This window comes from Pongo abelii, chromosome 4, assembly GCF_028885655.2.
Source record: "Pongo abelii isolate AG06213 chromosome 4, NHGRI_mPonAbe1-v2.0_pri, whole genome shotgun sequence".
NCBI lineage: Eukaryota > Metazoa > Chordata > Mammalia > Primates > Hominidae > Pongo > Pongo abelii.
In genome coordinates, this window is record NC_071989.2 from 32,380,770 (window position 1) to 32,405,303 (window position 24,534).

The 24,534-nt window shown below is 43.7% G+C and overlaps 1 protein-coding gene and 1 pseudogene across 2 annotated transcripts in view; both read left to right on the forward strand.

Moving 5' to 3' along the window:
- The window catches only part of PDZD2 (PDZ domain containing 2), a 468,191-nt gene that overhangs the window by 183,675 nt on the left and 259,982 nt on the right, over positions 1-24,534 (forward strand). The gene's annotated exons all lie outside the window — the stretch shown is intronic.
- Positions 318-22,678, forward strand: LOC129059306 (large ribosomal subunit protein uL18-like; annotated as a pseudogene).

The following is a 24,534-nucleotide window of genomic DNA, read 5'->3' on the forward strand; positions in this document are numbered from 1 at the left end:
ACCCTTTGACATGCTCGCCCTTCCTGCAGTTCCATATGTGCTAAATTTGTTTAGTATCACATGATACTGGCCCTGTCTCCCTACACATGCACACGCATCCTCACCTCCACCTCCTGGCCACCCACCAGGGATAGATAGACTAAACCCAGCCATTAGACTTGACTGACAACCAGTTTAATCTCCTGAAAATCTGGAATCAAGCCAGTGAGAGACCAAGCTGCTTTGCTGTGTGAGATGAGCTGGAACACCAAACAGAACCACATCTGGATTCATGTCCAGAAAAAGCCAGAGCCACATGCCCGTACTACAGTTACAAAATGGCAGACATCAAGAGGAAGCTGGTTTCTTTAGAGGAACACAGAGTGGACATGCAGAAAAAGGCAGGGATGAGAGACAGTGTCCCCAGAAAAAGGGATGGGACAGTACCTTCCAGGGGCTGGCAGTTTCCAGCACCAGTTCCCACAGTGCCTAGCTGGACTTGTTTCCCCAAGATCTCCATGTCCTCATAAGCGTCCTTTGCAAACAAATAAGCCCTGGCCAAAGAAAGGCTGCTGAGGGTGACAAATCAGACAGTCGGTCGTGTTCTAATACATCCTGGGACACCAGGCTCTGTGCTGACTCCGCATCAATGTACAAGACAATTAACTGGTATTTGTAGTCTTTTTCCAGACCTTCTTTCAACTGTCAGCACAGTTGAATTCCCAGTGGCCTCTGGAGGGCACTATTCAGTTAAGTTTATTCCACGGTAGTGCGTGCTACACCAGCAGAGCATTTAAGGAAAAGGTGTTTGAAATAATAGTTACCATTTCCTGCGTACCAACAACATGCTAACCACGGTGCTGCTTGCTTTACGTATATTATATCTTAAACAATCACGACTGTTTCCATCCAGCAGTTGGAGATTATTTTCGAGCATGGTTACTTGTTTCCACAGGCATGCTATTAACAGGTGTCAAGCAAAAGGAAAGCTTTTTTTTTTTTTCTTTTAATGAACAGGAAGACTGAGTTTCAGCTCCTGATGCGAACCAGTTCAAGTTCAGTTGCCCCTCAATGTACTCCTTTTTAATTAGAAAAACAAATGTAGCACCATTGCAACACAGAGGGGAAAAGATATTTGGTACGGGGGTGTAAATACCTGGGTCCCTCTTCTCTCTCAAGGTGAGGCAAAATGTTTCCTGTCTCCTGCCTTTTATCCATGCCCTCAAGATAATCGTGTTGGTTTCATGCCCGGCTGTGGGCTGCTAGGGAGTGGGAGCTGCTCCGCAGGGTAGGAGTTTTTGTTCTCTACCTTGCTCAGTGCTACCGTTGTGGGGAGGGTAGGAGTGAGGCTCCAAACCTTTTCAGGTAACAGTTCCCTGCAAAGTCTGAAAACAACCACTGACCTGTCTCCCTTTTATTTTTTACAAGATATTTGAGGCCAGCCGCGGTGGTTCACGTCTGTAATCTCAGCACTTTGGTAAGCCGAGGCGGGCGGATCATTTGAGGTCAGGAGTTCGAGACCAGCCTGACCAACATGGTGAAACCCTGTCTCTACTAAAAATACAAAAAAAATTAGCCAGATGTGGTGGCATGCACCTGTATTCCCAGCTACTTGGGAGGCTGAGGCAGGAGAATCACTTGAACTCGGAAGGCAGAGGTTGCAGTGAGCCGAGATCACGCCACTGCACTCCAGCCTGGGCGACAGAACAAGACTCTGTCTCAAAAAAGATATATGAAACCTATTTGTGTATTCGATATTATCAATGTAAATTAAAACATTTATCAGATATTACCCAAATGAGCCACATGCGTTAGGTATATGCTTCTCATTTACTTCTTACAACATCCCTATGAGGTAAGAGGCAAGTAGTATTACCTGCATTCACAGATGAGGAAATATAGGCTGAGAAAGATTGGATAAACCCATCTATTAAGAGACAGCCTGGAATCGAGCCAGGGTGACCTGCCTCCAAGACCTGAGTCTTTTTTTGCTGGGATGCTCTGTCAGTTGCTACTCATCTGCCAAATAGTGTGTCTGTCCCTATAGACAGCATGTCCATTCCCCAGAAAGGAGCGTAACCTTCCTGTAGGCAGCAACAATTCTGTAAGTGGCATCCTGGCTAGGGAACCTTGCTCCTTATTCATGAGGTCACTGTCTCACCACTTCTCCGCTATGGAGGGGTGAACCTGGAATCAGAAAATCTGGGTTCTGAACACTTTCTTAATCTATATTTATTCATTTAAGGATATTTATTGACCACCTACTGTTTCAGGTCTGGAACTGCATATTGGGGAAATACTCTTCTATAAAACATATAAAGTCCCTGGTTTTCTGGGGCTTTTATCCATGCCTTGGAAAACTGACTTATCCTTGTAGGCGTAATTGTGATTAATAATGATATGAAGGAATTTTTAAAGTAAGCTTTCTTGTTTTATAATAGCTTTCCTGAGGCTGGGCGTGGTGGCTCATGCCTGTAATCCAACACCTTGGGAGGCTGAGGTGGGTGGATCACTCGAGATCAGGAGTTCGAGACTAGCCTGGCCAACATGGTAAAACCCCGTCTCTACTAAAAATATAAAAATTAGCTGGGTACGGTGGCATGCGCCTGTAATCTCAGCTACTCAGGAGGCTGAGGCAGGAGAATTGCTTGAACTGAGAGGCAGAGGTTGCAGTGAGCTGAGATCACGCCACTGCATGCCAGCCTGGGTGATAGAGCAAGACTCTCTCAAAAAAAAAAAAAAAAAGTAAAAAATAAAAATAATTTAAAATTGGCTTTACTGAGATGTTCACCTACTATAAAATTTATCCTTTAAAATGTACAATTGAGTGGTTTTATATATTCACAGCATTGAATATCACCAATATCTAATTTTAGGACGTTTTTATCCTTCCAAAAAGAAGACACATACCTATTACAGGCATTCTTCATACTCCGCTTCTGCAAGCCCCTGGAAACCTTCTTTCTGTTCCTATAGATTTACCTATTCCAGATATTTCAGTACATGGTCTTCTGTACTGAAAGTGTAATGACTTCAGTGCTCATCTGTGTTTCAGTATGATTCAGAACTTTACTTCGTTATATTGCCAAATAGTATTCCATATGTTTAACCACATTTGTTTAACCATCCATCCCATTTGTGGACATTTGGGTCATTTCCACTTTTTGACTATTATGAATCATGCTGTGAACATTGGTGTACAAGCTTTTGTGTGAGTATGTTTTCAGTTCTGTTGGATATATATGTAAGAATGGAATTGATGATGATATAGTAACTCTATGTGTAACTTTTTGAGGAATCTCCAAATTGTTTTTCAGGACTATTTTACATCCCCACCAGCAGTGTATAAGGGTTCTAATTTCTCCACGTTCCTGCCAACACTTGTGACCTGTCTTTATTAGACCAGCCATCCTAGTGGGTGTGAAGCTGTATCTCACTGTGACTTTGATTTGTATTCTCTAATGATTAATCATGTTGAACACCTTTTCATGTGTTTTTGAACCTTTGTATATCTTTGGAGAGATGTCTATTTATTTTATTTTTTAAGACAGGGTCTTCCACTGCCACCCAGCCTGGAGTGCAGTGGCATGAGTGCAGTGCAGAGGCTCACTGTAGCCTCAACCTCCTGGGCTCCAGCAATCCTCCCACCTTATTCTCCTGAATAGCCAGGACTACAGGCATACGCCACTACACCTGGCTAATTTTGTAAAAATTTTTTTTGTAGAGACAGGGTCTTGCTGTGTTTCCCATACTGGTCTCAAACTCCTGGCCTCAAGCCATCTTCATGCCTCAGCCTTACAAAGCACTAGGATTATAAACATGAGCCACCATGCCCAGCTAGAAATATCTATTTAAATTCTTTACCCACTTTTAAATTGAGTTGTAAGAATTCTTTATATAGCCTAGATACAAGTTCCTTAGCAGATATATGATTTGCAGATATTTTCTCAGGCAGCTGCACATATTAAACAATTGCCATGGATTGTTTTCAACAAATAACCTAGGGACGAGGCTGTTCTTGCAGCATCAGCTCTGAATCAAGTCAAGTAAAGAGAAACCTTGAAAATGGAGCCTTTCAGAGAGCTGTTGGACAGGTCAAGTAATAATAATTCTGTGAAGATAGAGTTTTTGGGGGCCTCCAAACTTGTTCTGCCTCAGTGGCTGCTAGTGATGTTTCAAGCTTTTGGCTAACTTCCAGAGTTCTGAAAAAGTTGATTTTGGTCATTTTTTCCAGTGTTTTTGTTACTCTTATAGAGGTGTGGATTTTTGGAGGTCTTTATTTTTATCATTCCAGAAGTGCTTTTTCCAGTAAACTTATCTTTGAAATATGGTATACGTAAAGGCACATATCAAAAGTATTCAGCTTAGTGAATTTTTTTTTTTTTTTTTGAGACAGTCTTGCTCTGTTGCCAAGGCTGGAGTTCAGTGGCATGATCTCAGCTCACTGCAACCTCTACCTCCCAGGTGCTATTCTTCTGTCTCAGCAGAGTAAATGGGATTGCAGGCACCACACCTCACGTATTTTTAGTAAAGACGGGGTTTCACCATGTTGGCATGGCTGGTCTCGAACTCCTGACCTCAGATGATCCACCCGCCTCGGCCTCCCAAAGTGCTGGGATTACAGGCATGAACCACCACACCCAGCCCAGCTTAGTGAATTTTTATATTAACCATCACCCAAACTGAGAAACAGAACTTAACTAGTATGTCAGAGCCCTCCTTCTTACCTCTTACCAGTTACTAACCCCCCTTTACCAAAGTAAAGTGGTGTCCAATAGCTGTAAGAACTTTCCTATCTATGGCTGGGTGTGATGGCTCATGCCTGTAATTCCAGCACTTTGGGAGGCCAAGGTGAATGGATCACTTGAGGTCAGGAGTTCAACCTGGCAAACGTGGTGAAACCCTGTCTGTACTAAAAATACAAAAAAATTAGCCGAGTGTGGTGGTAGGTGCCTGTAATCTCAGCTGCTCCGGAGGCTGAAGCAAGAGGGTCGCTTGAACCTGGGAGTCAGAGGTTGAGGTGAACCAAGATCATGCCACCGCACTGTAGCCTGGGTGACAGAGCGAGACTCCATCTCAAAAAAACAAAAAACAAAAACTTTCTTGTCTAGTACCATTCTGATTTTTTCCAACTGTTTGATTCTACTTGTTCACATTTTCCCTCCAAACCACTCCCTTAATACATTTAATCCAATGGCTTTTTTTTTTTTTTTTTTTTTTTGAGACAAAGTCTCACTCTGCTGCCCACGCTGGAGTGCAGTGGCATGATCTCGGCTCACTGCAAGCTCCACCTCCCGGGTTCACGCCATTCTCCTGCCTCAGCCTCCCAAGTAGCTGGGACTACAGGCGCCCGCTGCCACGACCAGCTAATTTTTTTTTTTTTTTTTTGTATTTTTAGTAGAGACGGGGTTTCACCGTGTTAGCCAGGATGGTCTCGATCTCCTGACCTCGTGATCTGCCCGTCTCGGCCTCCCAAAGTGCTGGGATTACAGACATGAGCCACTGCACCCGGCTCTGATGGCATTTTTAACTTGCATGTTTTATTTTTTTGATATTCAACTTTTAAAAAATTATGAACTAGCCTATTTGGGACATCCATTTGTTTCTGTCAAGCTCCTCTGCCTCCTCAGATTCCTCTGTCATCACAGCCATTTCCCTATCAGTAAGCCAGGCCCTGGAGTACTGGCTGTTAATTCTCCTCTATCCCTTTTTCCCAGACTTGCAGACACCCTTGATCATCCACACAAAAAGGGAAGCTGAGATGTCTTCAGGATAAAGTTACATGTTTTTTCATGAGACTTCTGCACAGTGTCCAAACATTCTGATCTGTACAGATAGAAAGGACACTTCTTGAGAGTCTTTTGGGAGAAGCCTTATCCTGCAATTCTGATTTCTTTGCTTTTCCTGACCAAGGCGTCTCAGGCTAATTCAGAGCCACTGTGGCACAGCTCAGACAGCAAGCAATGACATTCTGAAGTTGCTTCTTCTGAGGAATTCACCCAGTGGGAAAGCAAGGGAGGATGGAAGACTTCTTGGGCAATTCACGAAGTGTGGAGACCCAGTTCCCTGTTAGTGCTTTTCCTTATCAGAGATCATTACCTAGTAGAAAAGGAGATGTTCTGATGGAGGATTAAGCTAGATATAGTAAGTCACAGTGATATGGACATTTGAAAGTAATTGCTTGGGAAATGTAAAGAGGCCACAGTGGTTGAACTTAATGGTACAAAGAATAACCATGGGGCCAGGTGCGGTGGCTCATGCCTGTAATCCCAGCACTTTGGGAGGCTGAGGCAGTGGATCACGAAGTCAAGAGATCGAGACCATCCTGGCCAACGTGGTGAAACCCCATCTCTACTAAAAATACAAAAATTGACCGGGTGCAGTGGCTCACACCTGTAATCCCAGCACTTTGGGAGGCCAAGGCAGGTGGATCACGAGGTCAAGAGCTCGAGACCATCCTGGCCAACATGGTGAAACCCCGTTATTATCCCTCGAATATCTTCCACACCTTTCTTCTATGTGCTGTGCTGTTCTATTTAATGTTTTCAAAAGTGTTTCTTTTAGGGCCGGGAGCAGTGGCTCACACCTGTAATCCCAGCACTTTGGGAGGCCAACGCAGGTGAATCACTTGAGGTCAGGAGTTCGAGACCAGCCTGGCCAACATGGTGAAACCCTGTCTTCACTAAAAATACAAAATTAGCCAGGCATGGTGGCGGTCACCTGTAATTCCAGCTACTTAGGAGGCTGAGGCAGGAGAATCGCTTGAACCTGGGAAGCGGAGATTGCAGTGAGCCAAGATCGCGCCACTGCACTCCAGCCTGGGCAACAAAAGTGACACTCCATCTCAAAAAAAAAAAAAAAAAAAAATGTATCTTTTAACTTCAAGAACCCTGCCTTACTGACTAAGAAGATAAGAATTCATCTAGGGACAGTTACATGTACTCATCTTCTTGGTCTCGATTTCTAGAGCTGATGTTTAAACTTTTCATCAATTGGACTGAGAAAACAAGAGCTTCATTGTCTTGGGTAGGGTCAGCATCTCTAACTAGCACAGCACCTAACACCTAGTGAAAACTCAACGAATGTTTGTTGAGTGACATAAGCGTTCCTTCTGAAAATGCACGTCTTGGGTTTGTGTATCTTCTTTCACTGGTCCTGAATCAGTCCTATTATTTCCAGCAGGCTCATCACTCATTGAGAATATAGTCATAAACCCTTGTGGGTCTCAATTTGGAATGTCCATGATTGTCCACCTAAAAATAAATAGAAGTATTATGTGTTAAGTGCTTTTTAAATCTGCTATGTTTGCAAAAAGGATTCTGCGTTGGTGCTCCCAACTTACCAGTCTGACTTGGATGTTTTGAAATAGACTGAAATGTATCTTTATTAAAAAACAGCACAGTAATGGTATTTGTATAAGCTTGTTTCAATGTTTTCTCTATAAACCAATAGTAATTTTATTGGCTTTTTTTTTTTTTTTTTTTTTTTTTTTTGAGACAGAGTCTTGATCTGTGGCCCAGGCTGGAGTGCAGTGGAGTGGCATGATCTTGGCTCACTGCAACCTCCACCTCCAGGGTTCAGGCAATTCTCTTGCCTCAGCCTCCCAAGTAGCTGGGATTACAGATGTGCACCACCACGCCTGGCTAATTTTTGTATTGTAAAGACGGGATTTTGCCGTGTTGGTCAGGCTGATTTCAAACTCCTGGCCTCAAGTGATCCACCTGCCTCGGCCTCCCAAAGTGCTAGGATTATAGGTGTGAGCCACTGCGCCTTGCCAATTTTATTGCTTTTGAGGGAAAAATCCACGATTTTTACAAATGTCCCCAACTTGATTTAAATCCTCCTTTCTTTTACAACCTCTCCTAGAGATGGTGCTCTAATGACAAAAGCAGAGAGGTAGGCAAAGGTTTTTTATGATCCCCTCTAGAAATTTTGTTTAGAAAAGGGTACCTCATCTGTCCAGGATTAGTAAAATAAATCATGTAGGCTGGGCGAGATGGCTTATGCCTGTAATTCCAGGACTTTGGGAGGCCCAGGTGGGTGGATCACCTGAGGTCAGGAGTTCAAGACCAGCCTGGCCAACATGGTGAAACCCAGTCTCTACGAAAATACAAAAATTAGCTGGGCATGATGGCAGGTGCTGTAATCCCAGCTACCCTGGAGGCTGAGATGAGAGAATCGTTTAAATCCAGGAGGTGGAGGTTGCAGTGAGCCAAGATCATGCCATTGCACTCCAGCCTGGGCAACTGAGCGAGACTGTCTTAAAAAAAAAAAAAAGAAAGGAAGATATTAAAAATAAATAAATAAATCATGTAGACTAATCTACTTCTGGAAGAAGGGGAAAGGTGTACTTGAGTTAATTCCTGCTGTGTAATAAGATTCTACATTGAATTCTCAAAGAGAATATCAGCCTGGATCCCTCCCCACAAAATGCAGACTCTCCACACCTGTGTTGTGCATTCTTGATGGTGAACTAGTCTCATACACACACTTTGCTGACGAGAAGCTCCAAGCCCAGTAGGTAAAGAGACTCCCTTTGGGTACCGGGGGAGCAGAGTCAGGACAAGCAGCTAGGCCTCTGGACTTGCTGGAGCCTTCTTGCCAGGGAACAGCAAACTCCCCCCTGCCAGCTGAAAATGGTTTTATATTTTTAAAAGATCATAAAGAATATGAGGCCGGGCACAGTGGCTCACGCCTGTAATCCCAGAACTTTGGGAGGCTGAGGTGGGCAGATCATTTGAGGTGAGGAGTTCAAGACCAGCTTGGCCAACCTGGTGAAACCCTGTTTCTACTAAAAATACAAAAAATTACCCAGGCTTGGTGGTCCATGCCTGTAGTCCCAGCTACTCGGGAGGCTGAGGCAGGAGAATCACTTGAATTTGGGAGGCAGAGGTTGCAGTGAGCCGAGATCGTGCCGCTGTACTCCAGCCTGGGTGACAGAGTGAGACTCCGTCTCAAAAAAATAAAAATTAGCCGGGCATGATGGTGTGTGCCTGTAGTCCCAGCTGCTTGTGAGGCTGAGGTGGGAGGATCACCTGAGCCCGATAGGTAGAGGCTGCAGTGAGCTGAGATCGCACCACTGCACTTCGGCCTGGGTGAGTGACACAGTGAGACCTTGTCTCAAAAATAAAAAGGAAAAAGTAAATGAAGTAAGACTAAAGAAACTAAGATGAACAGCTAAAAAAGAGCAAGAAAATGTATGTACACATGGTATCTGTAAAGTTTGGAAACAGGTAAAATACACAAAATTCTGTGAGATCTTCAATCTGTAAAAAATAAAATTACATTAAAAATTATATCCTGTGTTTTTATACTTTATGGACCCCAGGGTCCACTGTTGGAGTGCAGTGGCATGATCTCGGCTCACTGTAACCTCTGCCTCCAGGGTTCAAGCAATTCTCCCGCCTCAGCCTCCCAAGTAGCTGGGATTACAGGTGCCCTCCATCACACCCAGCTAATTTTTGTATTTTTATTAGAGATGGGGTTTTGTTCTGTTGGCCAGACTGGTCTTGAACTCCTGACCTCAAGTGATCTGCCTGCCTCGGCCTCCCAAAGTGCTGGGATTACAGGCGTGAGCCACCATACCAAGCTGAGGTATATTTTAATCCCCAGAAATCCATGGAGCTAGAAACGCTCCTCAAAGAGATCCGTATAATCACGTGGCTCAGCAGCACAAACAGCCTCTCATCTCTGGAATCACAGTCTAAAAGATTTTGATAACTAACTTTCGTTTTCTACTTTGAAAAAGAAACTCACCCAAATTCAAACAGGTAAACAGTCATGTCAATTTGCAGGTGAGTTTTCAAAAGCTGATCTGGAGGCATTGTTCTGTGAAAATAAATTAAATAGAACAAAGGCTAGGCAAACAAGTCATCGTTATTTTCTTCACAAGGCCATGGTTTTCAGTGGTAGTTTTTCATTGACTTAGTAGAGTAGGCTGATATCCATATAAATGTAACTCTAAAACCTCCCTGCCACTCTCACGTTATAGTACAGTCAGAGCATCTAGGCAAGCCACAGAGAATTCCAGGTCTGGGGCATTCCCAAGAGGCCAGGTCTGTGAACACATTCTGGACACCTGGCTTAGCTGACCTCCACATCAATCCTGTTGTGAGAATTTCTTCATCTTCATCATCTGAAGTCTCTCTAATGGGTTGGGAGAGAGGGCTCAGCCTCTGCATCCCCCATTCTCCCATGTGGCGTCTCAGCATGTGTCCCTCCTGCCCTCCAGATCATCTGCCCTGCGGGGACCCCAGAAGCTCTCACCAGAAAGAGATTTGGGTGCCTGTTCAGCATACAGGTTGCCCTCTCCTGCCACCCCTGCATTGTTATTAACTGCAGAAAGACAGGGAAAGGTCATTGCTTTTGAGTTCCTTCAGTTTGCTTTCAATTCTTTTATTCCCCTCCAGAGGTCATCTTTGAAGACAAGTTCTGTTGACAGGGGGTGCAAAATCTTAATTTATCTTTGTAGTACTCCTTGAAGAAGACTTCAGAGTTCAAAGCAAACAGTAAGAAGAATGTTTGCTTTAGTGATCTTTTATCATTTTATCCTTTGTAATGACCACAGAAGAGAAAGGAGTTTGCACATAAGTTATAAATAATCATGTCAAGGGAAAATGTGGTAAAAGAAAAACAAAAACAGATTTTAAGAACTCATTGGTGTTATTATAGAGTAAATAACTGGCAAATATTTGGTTCATGAGCACATGTAAGGTTTAGAACTGAGATCTGCCTGAGCTTTTAGGTAGAAGGGAGATGGAATATAATCTTTATTTTCAAGAAGCTTAGGCCGGACATGATGGCCCACAACTGTAATCCTGGCACTTTGGTAGGCTGAGGTGGGCAGATTGCTTGAGCATTACAAGTTCAAGACCAGCCTGAGCAACATGGCAAAATCCCATGATATGGTTTGGCTGTGTCCCCACCCAAATCTCATCTTGAATTACAGTTCCTGTAATCCCCATGTGGAGTGGGAGGGACCTGGTGGGAGGTAATTGAATAATGGAGGCAGTTAACCTTATGCTGCTGTTCTCATGACAGTGAGTTCTCACAAGATCTGATGGTTTTACAAGGGGCTTTTCCCTCTTTGCTCAGCACTTCTCCTTCCTGCCATCATGTGAAGAAGGACACGTTTGCTTCCCCTTCTGCCATGATTGTAAGTTTCCTGTGGCCTCCCCAGCCATGTGGAACTGTAAGCCAATTAAACTCTTTCCTTTAGAAATTACCCAGTCCCAGGCAGTTCTTTAGAGCAGCAGAGAATGGACTAGTAAACGCTGTATCTACCAAAAAATACAGAAATTAGCCAGGCATGGTGGCATGCACCTATACTCCCAGCCACTCAGAATGCTGAGGTGTGAGGATCACCTGAGTCCAGGGAAGCAGGGAGCTTGAGACTGTAGTGAGCCGTGATCATGCCAATGCACTCCAGCCTGGGTGAGACCCTGTTTGAAAACAAAACAAAACAACAAAAAAAACCCACCTCATTTTATTCTGAAGGTTTCTTTGACTGGGGGGAGAAAAGCCTGAAAGTTTAATTACAATGGGCCTTGCAAATGCTGTTTATATCTCCTCTTCCCCACACTCATTCAAAGAGTAGTCATTTTCATTATATATATTATATATAATATATATTTAATATACAATATATATTATGTATATAATATAATATATATTATATATTATATAATATATATAATATATATTATATATTATATTATATATATAATATATATTATATATTATATATAATATATAATATATATTATATATTATATATAATATATAATATATATTATATATTATATATAATATATAATATATATTATATATTATATATATTATATATATTTATTTATTTATTTATAGTCCAGAGGTCTTTTTTTTTTTAACAATAGCTATTTTGCCACGAATTCATAGGGAATGGGTTCCAGCAGCTCAGGCTCCTTCCCACTGGTTCTCACAAAATGTGCTTCTCTGAGTGGAGCAGGCTGGCGCTTCAGTTGAACCCAGGTACCTTTCTGTTGGGCTTCTTTCTTTTTCTGATCATTTTCCTCATGCGTTTCAGGAAGCTATCTCGGCTCTTAGAGTGCTTAATGTGCTCAATGTGCACATGAATTCTCTTGGCAAGAATCTTGCCCTTAACTTCTTTGTTTACAACAATGCCAACAGCATGCTGGGGAACATTGTAGACTGTTCCAGTTTTGCCATGGTAACACCTGTGGGGCGTTCTTTTTTGAACAGTACCCATTCGCTTAATGTTTGCAATATCACCTTTCTTATAGATTCGCATATACATGGACAAAGGAATAACTCCATCTTTTCTTAAAGGCCTGGAGAACATACCGGGTGCCTCTCCTCTTTCCCTTTGTGTTCGTCATTTTGGCGAATTACTGGAGGATGGCGGTTCCACTCATTATATTTTTGAAGCCTCATTTTGGTTTACGTTTTAAAGTATGTTATCAAAAGGAAAAACGTTTAAATTATAAAAGCACTACCTACTCAGTTCAGTAAGGCATAAAGAAGAAAGTAAGCATTACTTGTCATCCCACCATCCAGTGGTGGGATATTGCTAATATCTGGTCTATTTTGTCCTAAACTTTCTCCGTGCACATGTGTACACACACACACACACACAAACACACACACATCTACAAGAATGCGTGGGCTACACACATCTGTGGGTATGAACTTAATGAGTCCTGATTCTACCACTTACCAAATGTGTGACCTTGGGTTATTTCTTAACCCCACTAAGCCAGGCTTTCCCTAACTGTAAAATGGAATTAAGAACAATACTCAGCCAGGCATGGTGGCTCACACTTGTAATCCCAGCACTTTGGGAGGCCGAGGCGGGCAGATCACGAGATCAAGAGATCGAGACCATCCTGGCTAACATGGTGAAACCCCCTCTCAACTAAAAATACAAAAATTAGCCAGACATGGTGGCAGGCGCCTGTAGTCCCAGCTACTCTGGAGGTTGAGACAGGAGAATCACTTGAATCCAGGAGGCGGAGGTTGCAGTGAGCCAAAATTGCACCACTGCACTCCAGCCTGGCGACAGAGTGAAACTTGTCTCAAAAAAAAAAAAAAAAAAAAAAAAAAGAACAATACCTGGCTGGGCGCAGTGGCTCACACCTGTAATCCCAGCACTTCAGGAGGCTGAGGCAGGCGGATCATGAGGTCAGGAGTTCGAGACCAGCTTAGCCAATATGGTGAAACCCCATCTCTACTAAAAATACAAAAATTAGCCGGGTGTGGTGGCGCATGCCTGTAGTCCCAGCTACTCAGGAGGCTGAGGCAGGAGAATCGCTTGAACCTGGGAGGCGGAGGTTGCAGTAAGCCGAGATCGTGCCATTGCACTCCAGCCTGGGTAACAGAGCAAGACTCCATCTCAAAAAAAAAAGAATAATACCTAACTCCTAAAGCGATGAAAGATTAAATGAGGCTCTTCATGTGAAGGCTTATCACAGGTACTGACACCCCATGAACACTTAATGAAGGTGAGCCGTTAATTTGTAACTTTCTCTTGTCACTTTAAAAACACATATAGCTTGATAAGCCTTTTTGTAGCTTTGAAAAACTACCAGTTCTCCTCCATTTCATCCCTGTCTTAGCGGGGATTTGCATATATTTGAACTCTTCTACACAAGTTAGAATCCTGAACCTACAATTACAGTCATTGTTAATATAATGTTTATGCACACTTACAGTTATGTGCCAGCTCATTCTAGCTCACAACACCTCTGCGAGGTAATTGTCATTATCCCCAGTTATAGACGAGAGAATCCAGGCTGGTAAAGGAGGGCTGAGATCTAAATCCAGGCCTCCTGGCTCCACGGCTCTGTTCTTCTCACCCAGCCGCTCTTTCTGACACAGCCCATCCCCAGTCAACCACACAGCCTTCCAAAGGCACTGGGTTAAGTCTGAAAGCAGTTTCCTGGCCCGAATCTGGCTGGTTCCTAATAGAGCAACTGCTATCTGCTAGGCAGGGAGGGCCCCTGGACCAGAAGTCAAGAAACCTGGGTTCCTGGAAGTTCCCACATCCTTTTCACTGTTTCATCACTTGTGGAGTGGGTAAAATAATATCTATCATTCCTTCCTTGTAGGATGAAGTGATAACCAGATAAAAGTGATGATACTAACAATATGACAGGAGTTTAAGAAAGTATAGAAGTCTTTTGTGACTATGTACTGATACTTTTATGACTAATTACTAATACTTTCATTGCTAGTTACTATAAACCAATAATAATGAAAGTTTTTTTTTAACCACCCTTTTTTTTTTTTGTCTTTTTGAGACGGAGTTTTGCTCTTGTTGCCCAGGCTGGAGTGCAATGGTGCGATCTCAGCTCACTGCCACCTCTGCCTCCTGGGTTCAAATGATTCTCCTGTCTCAGCCTCCTGAGTAGCTGAGATTACAGGCATGCACCACCACACCCGGCTAATTTTGTATTTTTAGTAGAAACAGGGTTTCACCACGTTGGTCAGGCTGGTCTCAAACTCCTGACCTCAGGTGATCCACCCGCCTCGGCCTCCCAAAATGCTGGGATTACAGGCGTGAGCCACTGCGCCCGGCTTACCACCCTTGTTTTTAATGATATTCTTCATGACTCTGGTAATTCAAAGTGTTTGCCCACCCTGGGCATATTAACAACAACTTTTTCTTTTTTTTTTTTTTTTTTTTAGATGGAGTCTTGCTGTGTCACCCAGGCTGGAGTGCAGTGGCACAATTTCGGCTCACTGCAACCTCCACCTCGTGAGTTCAAGCAGCTCTCCTGCCTCAGCCTCCCAAGTAGCTGGGATTACAGGTTCCCACCACAATGCCCGGCTAATTTTTGTATTTTTTAGTAGAGATGGGGTTTCACCATGTTGGCCAGGCTGGTCTCAAATTCCTGACCTCAAGTGTTCGCCTGCCTTAGCCTCCCAAAGTGCTGGGATTACAGGCATGAGCCACCACGCCCAGCCGTTAACAACTTTTTTCTTGATCTCATCACGTCCTTCATTGCATGTTAACCAGCCTGCCTGAGTTTCCACCAGATCTTGCTTGCTAGCCTGGTCTCCCCCACAGTGTTCCATGTGTAAACTGGAAAGTAGTCATAAGAGGGTCACAGCCCCCCTCATACCCTTCCCCCGCAGACATGCATTTATAAATGGGCTAAACTCCACCCTCCTTGGGGTTAAAGTGAGGTGGGCCCTTTGTACAGCGCCACGTGTAAACAGTGTGGCTTTTGAGATGGCCCCTAAAGCCTGGAGAGGAAGCCACGTTTTTAATTTGTGAGAAAATTATTCAAGGTTCTATCTGGTCCTTTGCTTTTCCCAACTAGGAGCTTTTTCAGCTGATGGAGAACAGTGGTGGACCAGATAAGATCAGAACTGAGGCTGGAGTCCTAAAGTTGCTTTTCTGGAGGATTTCCTAGAGTTGGAGAACATGGAATAATTAGGAAGGGGCATCTGATCCTTGAGGTCAATTTGGAAGAATTGAGGGAGCTACCTACCCTCAATTCAGTGTTTCCTGAATGTGGTTCATTGACTTGTAAAGAAGAGACATTTTGATATGTCATTATAAGAGAGCAAGTCAAGGTGAAGTGCTCAATTGAATGGTAATTGCTTGGGAAGGGAAGAAGGGTCAAAGTGGTTGAACTTAATGATGCAAAAAGAATGATCATGAGAAGAGAATTATAAACGGAGTGAGAGGTGTTAGGCAAAGGTGAGGGACTTCAAGTCAGCTACTAAGAAAATGATTAGAAACCTATTCTTGGAAGCAGATGTCCATCAGAGTGAGAAACAGAGACCATAAAGGAATATCTTCAAGCTTCTCAGTTTTTAACAATGTGCATATGTTTTGTTTTCCGTATATTTACCTATTACTGAGTATAGAAATGATTTTTGTCAAGACCAAGTGGTAAGGACTTGGTTGTTATGAAATAAGATTGTCAGATTTAGCAAATGAAAAATTCCATGTGATTTTTGGGATCTACTTAGAGTAAAATAATTACTCATTTTTCATCTGTGATTCAAATTTAACTGGGTCTCCTATATTTTATCTGGCAGTGTTAGTATAAACCTGTGTAAGGAAAGGCACCAGCCCCTGCTAGATGTAGGTCTGCAGGGGAAAGGGACAGCCTCTGGGATACTATCCAGCTTCAACTCTCCTTTATAGAAGGCCCTTCATGGTAACACAGCACTCACTATTATAAAACCGTCTGGCAGGGCTGGGTGTGGGCCTGGCCTAGAGGTGAGCAATGGCTGTAATTGATTTTCTGCTTCTGAGTTTACGTTGCCCAATGCCCAGTTCTCAGGGATAGGTCAAAGCAGAAGACCTCTGTGAGTGGGAACAAGTTTCTTTGGTGCAAGGAACAGGGCAAGGGGAATGTATTAGTCTGTTTTCACACTGCTATAAAGAAATACCCCAGACTGGGTAATTTATAAAGGAAAGAGGTTTAATTGACTCACAGTTCTGCATGGCTGGTGGGGGGAGTGCAGGAAATGTATGATCATGGCGGAAGGCAAAGGAGAAACAAGTACCTTCTTCACAAGGTGCCAGGAAAAAGTGCGAAAGGGGAAGAGCCGCCTTGTAAAACCATCAGATTTCACGAGAACTCACTCACTATCATGACAACAGCATGGGGGAAACCACCCCCATGACCCAATCACCTCCCACAAGGTTCCCTCCCCTGACACATGGGAAGTACATTTTGAGATGAGATTTGAGTGGGGACACAGCCAAACCATGTGAGGGAAGATGGAGCAGGTACAGGCAACGGTGCTTTTGTCTTATGCCTTGGAAGAGAAACCATGGAAAGATCGTCATCCTATGCAATTGACAGGGATATGTATTAATGGGATTAAGGTTGGGTAAGATTCTGTATCCAGTGAGTAGGAGTTTGTGAATGCTTCTTGCAGATGGGGGGACTGTTTTATTTTATTTTATTTTATTTTTATTTTGAGACATAGGCTCATTCTGTTACCCAGGCTGGGGTGCAGTGGCATGATCTCAGCTCACTGCAACCTCTTCCTCCCAGTTTCAAGCGATTCTCCTGCCTCAGCCTCCTCAGTAGCTGGGATTACAGGCGTGTGCCACCATGCCCAGCTAATTTCTGTATTTTTAGTAGAGATGGGGTTTCACCGTGTTGGCCTGACTGGTCTCAAACTCCCGACCTCAGATGATTCGCCCGCCTTGGCCTACCTAAGTGCTGGGATTACAGGCATGAGCCACTGTACCCCGCCTGTTTCATTTTATTTTCAAATAAAACAATAAAATATTGTGTTTTCTAAAATAAAATAAATAATGAAGTAGACTTAGGATATCAGATGGGAAGGAGTAACCCACTCCACACAAGTGAGATCACCACTAGAAAACTTTCAAGATGTTCGGGAAGGGGGCTCTTTAAGCCAAGCCCAGGTCTTGACTGGCTGGAATAGTGGAATAAGCTGGGCGACAGTGGGAGGAAAGGGCAATGTAAGATATTTAGGGGGCTGTGAAGGCTAGAATCAAAGTCTGTGCTTTGTATGAAAGGAAGTGAGTGGCACTGTATACCTTGGAGCAACTCAGGGTAAAAAGAGTACAGTAATTGGTGAAAAGAAATTGCTGCAGGCAGCAGTGGCAAAGAGGATGCGGAAGGGGTGAGGATGAGATCCTAGTGGTGAGGAATCTAGCAAAAGGAAATGATTTTTGTACATAAGGAATTCTGTTGTTCAACATGCACCAGCCAACCCTTTACTGAGAACTTTATCACCTGTGGCCTCTGAGGATCCAGAGATGAGTGAATTCCAATATCTGCCCTCAAGGGATTGACAATCTGGCAGAAGGAGACAGCCTGTAAACAGAGCAACTCTGGAGTTTTATTTGACAGAAGGGAAGTGCTGGCCCACAGCGAGTCACTTTGGCTAGGCACCATCTTTTCCTGCCTGGATTCATGTGACAGCTTCCTCATCCCTCTTTCCACCTCTGCCCAGCTGGCCTTGTGGGATGCGCTCCTCCTTGAATTCAGTGTCCCCCCTCTCTCTCTCTCTCTCTCTCTCCTTTTTTGAGATGAGGTTTCACTCTTGTTTCCCAGGCTGTAGTGTAATCCCAGGCAATGGTGCGACCTCGGCTCCCTGTTATCTCCGCCTCCCGGGTTCAAGCAATTCTCCTGTCTCAGCCTCCTGAGTACCTGGGATTACAGGCATCTGCCACCATGCGCCGGCTAATTTTTGTATTTTTAATAGAGACAGGGTTTCACTATGTTGGCTAGGCTGGTCTCGTACTCCTGACCTCAAGCTATCTGCCTGCCTTGGCCTCCCAAAGTACTTGGATCACAGGCGTGAGCCACTGCATTCAGCCCAAAATATTTTAAAGTAATTTTCAAAAAATATAAAGAGTCAGTAGGGACATTCCAGGCAAGGTGATGGCCATCAGAAAAGTTCATGAGTGAATTCACAGATTGTCTTTTCTTGGTGTGAGTTAAGTCCATATAAATGGATGTCTGGGAACTTAAGTGTCAAAGATTCTTTTTCATTAAGGGCTGTGTAAGTGAACTGATGTCTTTCTTCATCTGTACAATGGGAATAATAGTGTCTGCCACATGGGCTTTTGGGGGACGATTAAAAGCAAATTTAAAGGCATGATGCTGGCCGGGCGCAGTGGCTCACGCCTGTAATCCCAGCACTTTGGGAGGCCAAGGCGGGCGGATCACAAGGTAAGGAGATCAAGACCATCCTGGCTAACACTGTGAAAAACCGTCTCTACTAAAAGTACAAAAAAATTAGCCGGGTGTGGTGGCAGGTGCCTGTAGTCCCAGCTACTCGGGAGGCCGAGGCGGGAGAATGGTGTGAACCCGGGAGGCGGAGCTTGCAGTGAGCCGAGATTGCGCCACTGCACTCCAGCCTGGGCAACAGAGGAAGACTCCATCTCAAAAAAAAAAAAAAAAAAAAAACAGCATGATGACTGGGACATAGTTGATGTCCAATCAACATTAACTGTGGTTCTTTCACCGTTGTTGTTGTTAATATTAGAGTACAAATAGTTGTTTTCCCGTTGCCTAGTTCTGTACCTGATTTATAGTAGGCATTCAATAAGCAGTTTCAGGAATGAATGCATTTGAGTCTATTCATTTATACTCATTTGTTCAACAAATATTTATTGGGCACCTGTATATGCTAGGCACAGTGCTAGGCCCTGGGAATAAAAGTGTCAGTCCACGTCACCTTTCCCTATAAGAGCTTAACGTCTACAAGGGTAAGCAGACAGATGGATGGGCAGTGGGGATGCCACTTGGGCACCAAGGACGGCCCTGAATATGTTCTAGGGAAGGGGTCACCTTCTCCCTGGAGAAAGTGCTATCTAAGCTGAGTCCTGAGAGGTGAGTAGGAATTGGCAGGTGATAGTGGCTAGAGTGGGAAGGACAACTTCAGCTTCAGTATGTTCAGAGGCCCAAGGTAAGAAAGAACCTGTCTTGTTATGCACAGCTTGGGCAGGTGGTTTAGTTTAGGACATCTCCCAGAGATGGTTTAAGATGACTGGAGACTACAGTTCAGTTTTATATTTTATCATATACAACTGCGCACAAATTATTCATGTTTTCGAGACTGTGAAAGGTAGAAATGGAAGAAGATATTGTTACCACGTCAGAAGAATGGGAGATGAGAAGAATTCTTTCTCTCTCTCCGTCAGATGCCAGTAAGCAATCAGACTATCAAATATCTCCAGACATTGCCAAATGTCCCTGTGGGGGTAGGGGAAGGGTGTGTAAAATACCTGTTTGAGAATCACTGGCTTACAATATCAGGCATCATCCTAGACACTCAGCCTCTCCTCCTCAACAAGGCTTTAAGGCAGATGGTTTAAATATAAGGACAGGAAATGTCAAATGACTTACACAGAATCTCACGGATAATCATTATGGGATTTGGACTTTAAACCTAGGTCTTTCTTATTCCACTACATCTCCACACTGCCATATAACACACAGTTCCAACACCAAAGGAACTTCAGAGCTATCTGGAGAGGTGTGATGTGAACCAAGTAAGTTTCAGTGTGTTCCCTGGAGAATGAGTGATGTGAGCACTCAGAAGAGAGAGGTAACAGTGGGAGGGAGGTCAGGGAACGTGTCCTGCAGAGATTAGAATGTTCTTTGCATATTTGTGGGCAAACAGTGAGTTTGTGCAAAGAAGTGGCAGGAAGTAAGATCTGAACAGATAGCATTGGGTAGCAGTTAAAGAGTAAGCACTGGTTCCAGATAGACTCTCAGTTCCAGCTCCTCTGCTTATTAGTTGTGTGACCATGAGCTACTTAGGTAATCTTGTCCAGTTTCGTTGCCTGTAAAATGGGTTGCTGTAATAATAGTACATATTCTAAGATTGTAATAAGGATTTAATGACCTAATACGTAAAAGGCTTAGAACAAATCTTGGCATCCTGTATGTGTTCAATACATGCTAGCTACTTAGTACTTGGTTCTGCTGGACTTCAAATAGAATTTAGAATCTATATTGTAAATAATGGCAGTTTTTGAATCAAGGCCTGCAAAGATGTTCCATAGGTACCACAATCCCTCTTCCTGTGTGCACTGGAAGTTCACAAATTAGTATATCTTTGGATCAGAAACCAGTCTCCGGTTCCATGAACTGTTCTGTTCCTAGGGAACTATGTCAAATGGTTCAGCCCCTCTGTGGTGACTTTGGGTTTGAAGCATTTTGTTTGTTTGTTAGGTTTTTTTTCTTTGAGACGGAGTCTCACTCTGTTGCCCAGGCTGGAGTGCAGTGGGGCAATCTCGCCTTACTGCAACCTCCGCCTCCCGGGTTCAAGTGATTCTCCTGCCTCAGCTTTCCGAGTAGCTGGGATTACAGGCGTGCACCACTGCACCCAGCTAATTTTTTGTATTTTTAGTAGAGACAAGGTTTCACCATGTTGGCCAGGCTGGTCTTGAACTCCTGACTTCAGGTGATCTGCCCACCTCGGCCTCCCAAAGTGCTGGGATTAGAGGCGTGAGCCACCACGCCTGGCCGGGTTTGAAGCATTGAGGACATCTTCCCAACAGAGCTGCAAAGAGGGAAAGAGACATGGGCATCTGTTCAGACGTCATTCACTCATCCATCCATTCAATCAACATTTACTGAATACCTTTTTAATTCTGGGTATCATGTTTCCATTAACTACATCTGGAACACCAATAAGTCACCACCCCGTCTGTGTGTCAGCTGAAAGTTGATTGGATAGAATTGTCATTGTTTAGTTTCAGGACAATTCAAAGTTATATTTGTGGATTGTGTCAGAATCCTGAGGTTTCTTCTCGTGCTTTGCTTGGTCCACTGCTGGGCCTTGTGTTTGTGGAGAGCTGGTGGCTCTGGATGTGGTCGGGGATCTTCTCCTGGGAATTTCCGCTTTCTTCCTCTCTTCAGCTTTTTACAGCTGCATAAGGTTTAGATCTGTTAGCAAACACTTGTATAATTATGCCCCTCTCTGTTTACAGATTCAGGATAAATTGTCCTAATGGGAAAATATCTGTCCTTTAGAGTAATTTGGATCAAGGCTTTTTATTTTTTGTTTGTGTCTGGTTCACTTGCCTTTCTAAAAATCATTTTGCTGTCTGCTTCACTCATGAATCATCTATTGTTGATATACAACAGCACTCAATAAACCTCGTTAAAAATCTTGTCTTGATCTAAAAGTAGTTGACATTGGGGAAATATGTGACCCATCCATATGCTGTCTCATAGATACTGAATTGAAGGAAACATTGGATTGTAAGGCTCTTTGGGGACATCTGATAAGAAGCCCACAGAAACGACCAGCCAGAGGTGTGTGCTGAGCTGTGACATGAGTCTCTGTTCTGCAGGGTGGGGTTTGTTAAAGTTGTCAGGAATAAGGCCTACTTTAAAAGATACCAGATGAAATTTAGAAGATGACATGAGGGTAAAACTGATTACTATGCTAAGAAATGCTTGGTGATAGAGGATAAAAATAAGTACAACACACCCAAATACAGGATGAGAGTTCGCGTAACAGAGATATCATTTGTCAGATTGCTTATGCCCATGTAGAAGGGGATATGATAGTCTGCACAGCTTATGCACACACTGCCGAAATTTGGTGTGAAGGTTGGCTGACAAATTCTGCTGCAGCATAGTGTACTGGCCTGCTGCTGGCTCGCAGGCTTTTCAGTAGGTTTGGCATGGGCAAGATCTAGGAAGGCCAAGTGGAGGTGACTGGAGATGAATACAATGTGGAAAGCACTGATGGCCAGCCAGGTGCCTTTACCTGCTATTTGGATGCAGGCCTTGCCAGAACTACCACTGACAATACAGTTTTGGAGGCCCTGAAGGAAGCTGTGAATGGAGGCTTGCTATCCCTTGCAGTACCAGATGATTCCCTGGTTACAATTCTGAAAGCAAGGAACTTAATGCAGAAGTTGATGCATTGGAAGCACGTCATGTGTCAGAATGTTGCAGATTACATGTGTTACCTAATGGAAGATGAAGATGCTTACCAGAAACCGTTCTCTCAATACATAAAGAACAGCATAACTCCAGACATGATGGGGATGTATAAGAAGGCTCATGCTGCTATGCAAGAGAATCCAATCTATGAGAAGAAGCCTAAGAAAGAAGTTGAAAAGCAGAGGTGGAACTATCCCAAAATGTCCCTTGCCCAGAAGAAAAATCAGGTAGCTCAAAAGTAGGCAAGCTTCCTCAGAGCTCAGGAGTGGGCTGCTAAGACCTAAACCAAACAATTTCTATGAAGATTTTTCAGATAAAGACAATCAACTTATTGACTAAGCAGCTGAAGAAAAAGAAAAAGGAAATGACCGACCAGAGCCTTGACTACCATGCTGGAAAACCTCATTTCAGTTCATGTGTCTTAAGGCATCACAGTCAAGAAGCATTTGTATTCATTCATTCCACAGTCACACCTACTGTATGCAAAGTTAGATTATAGCTGAATAACTAAATGTATAAAGATGAACCTTGATTTGAATTCTTCAGCTTTGTGGGAGATAGCAATGCACCCTCCCTATCAGAAAGTGAACTTGGGGCCTGGCGCTGCGGCTCACGCCTGTAATCCCAGCACTTTGGGAGGCTGAGGCGGGTAGATCACTTGAGGTCAGGAGTTTGAGACCAGCCTGGCCAACATGGTGAAACCCCGTCTCTACTAAAAATACAAAAATCAGCGAGGTGTGGTGGTGGGCACCTGTAATCCCAGCTACTCGGGAGGCTGAGGCAGGAGAATTGCTTGAACCCGGGAGGTGGAGGTTACAGTGAGCCAAGATCATGCCATTGCACTCCAGCCTGGGCGACAGAGCGAGACTCTGTCAAAAAAAGAAAAGAAAAGAAAATGGGCCGGGGCACGGTGGCTCACACCTGTAATCCCAGCACTTTGGGAGGCCTAGGCGGGTGGATCATGAGATCAGGAGATTGAGACCATCCTGGCTAACACGGTGAAACCCTGTCTCTACTAAAAATACAAAAAATTAGCCAGACGTGGTGGCGGGTGCCTGTAGTCCCAGCTACTCGGGAGGCTGAGGCAGGAGAATGGCGTGAACCCAGGAGGTGGAGCTTGCAGTGAGCTGAGATCTTGCCACTGCACTCAAGCCTGGGCAACAGAGCGAGACTCCATCTCAGAAAATGAACTTGGTCCTTCCTTTCCTCTGTTTTGCTGGGAAAAGATGATTATTTCCTCAGGCAGTGTAAACCTGTGTAAAGCTTGCTTTTCAATCAGTTTGGCCAATAAGCATGAATGCTTCTTTTTGCAATGTTTCCTCCCTTTGAATAGCTAAAAAAAACCTAATGATAAGAGGCATTGGTGTAATGATTAAGCACACCCTTTTGAGTCAGACCAAATGGGTTTGAATTAGGACTCCAGCATTTATTAGCCGTGTTACTTAACCTCTTTGTGACTCAGTTTCCTTGTGTTAGAATAAGACTAATAATTATACCCACTTCACAGGGCTACTGCAAAAAAATGAGATAATCTAAATAAAGTACTTAGCACAGTGACCAATATAATTATAGTAAGAGCTTAATAAGTCATAGCTATTATTATCATTATCATCATCAACTAATTATTTAAACCCATTAAAAAGCAATACGTCCTGTACACAGAACAGGAGCGAAGCTATGAAATACACTTACCAGGCTGGGTGCGGTGGCTCATGCCTGTAATCCTAGCACTTTGGGAGGCGGAGGTGAGTGGATTACTTGAGGTCAGGAGTTCGAGATCTGCCTGACCAACATAGTGAAACTCTGTCTCTATTAAAAATACAAAAATTAGCCAGGTGTGGTGGTGTGCGCCTGTAATCCCAGCTACTGTGGAGGCTGAGGCAGGAGAATTGCTTGAACCCAGGAGGCAGAGGTTGCAGTAAGCCGAGATTGCGCCATTGCACTCCAACTTGGGTGATGGAGTGAGACTCCATCTCTCTCTCTCTCTCTCTCTCCTCTCTCTCTCTCTATATATATACTTATCATCTAGTCAATGTCCACAGTTGGGCATATTTTTAAGCGATGCCCATCCTAATAAAGAAAACAAAGTTCCGATGTTTTGAGAGAACATTACATTCTCATGGCACCTTGTTTGTGAGTT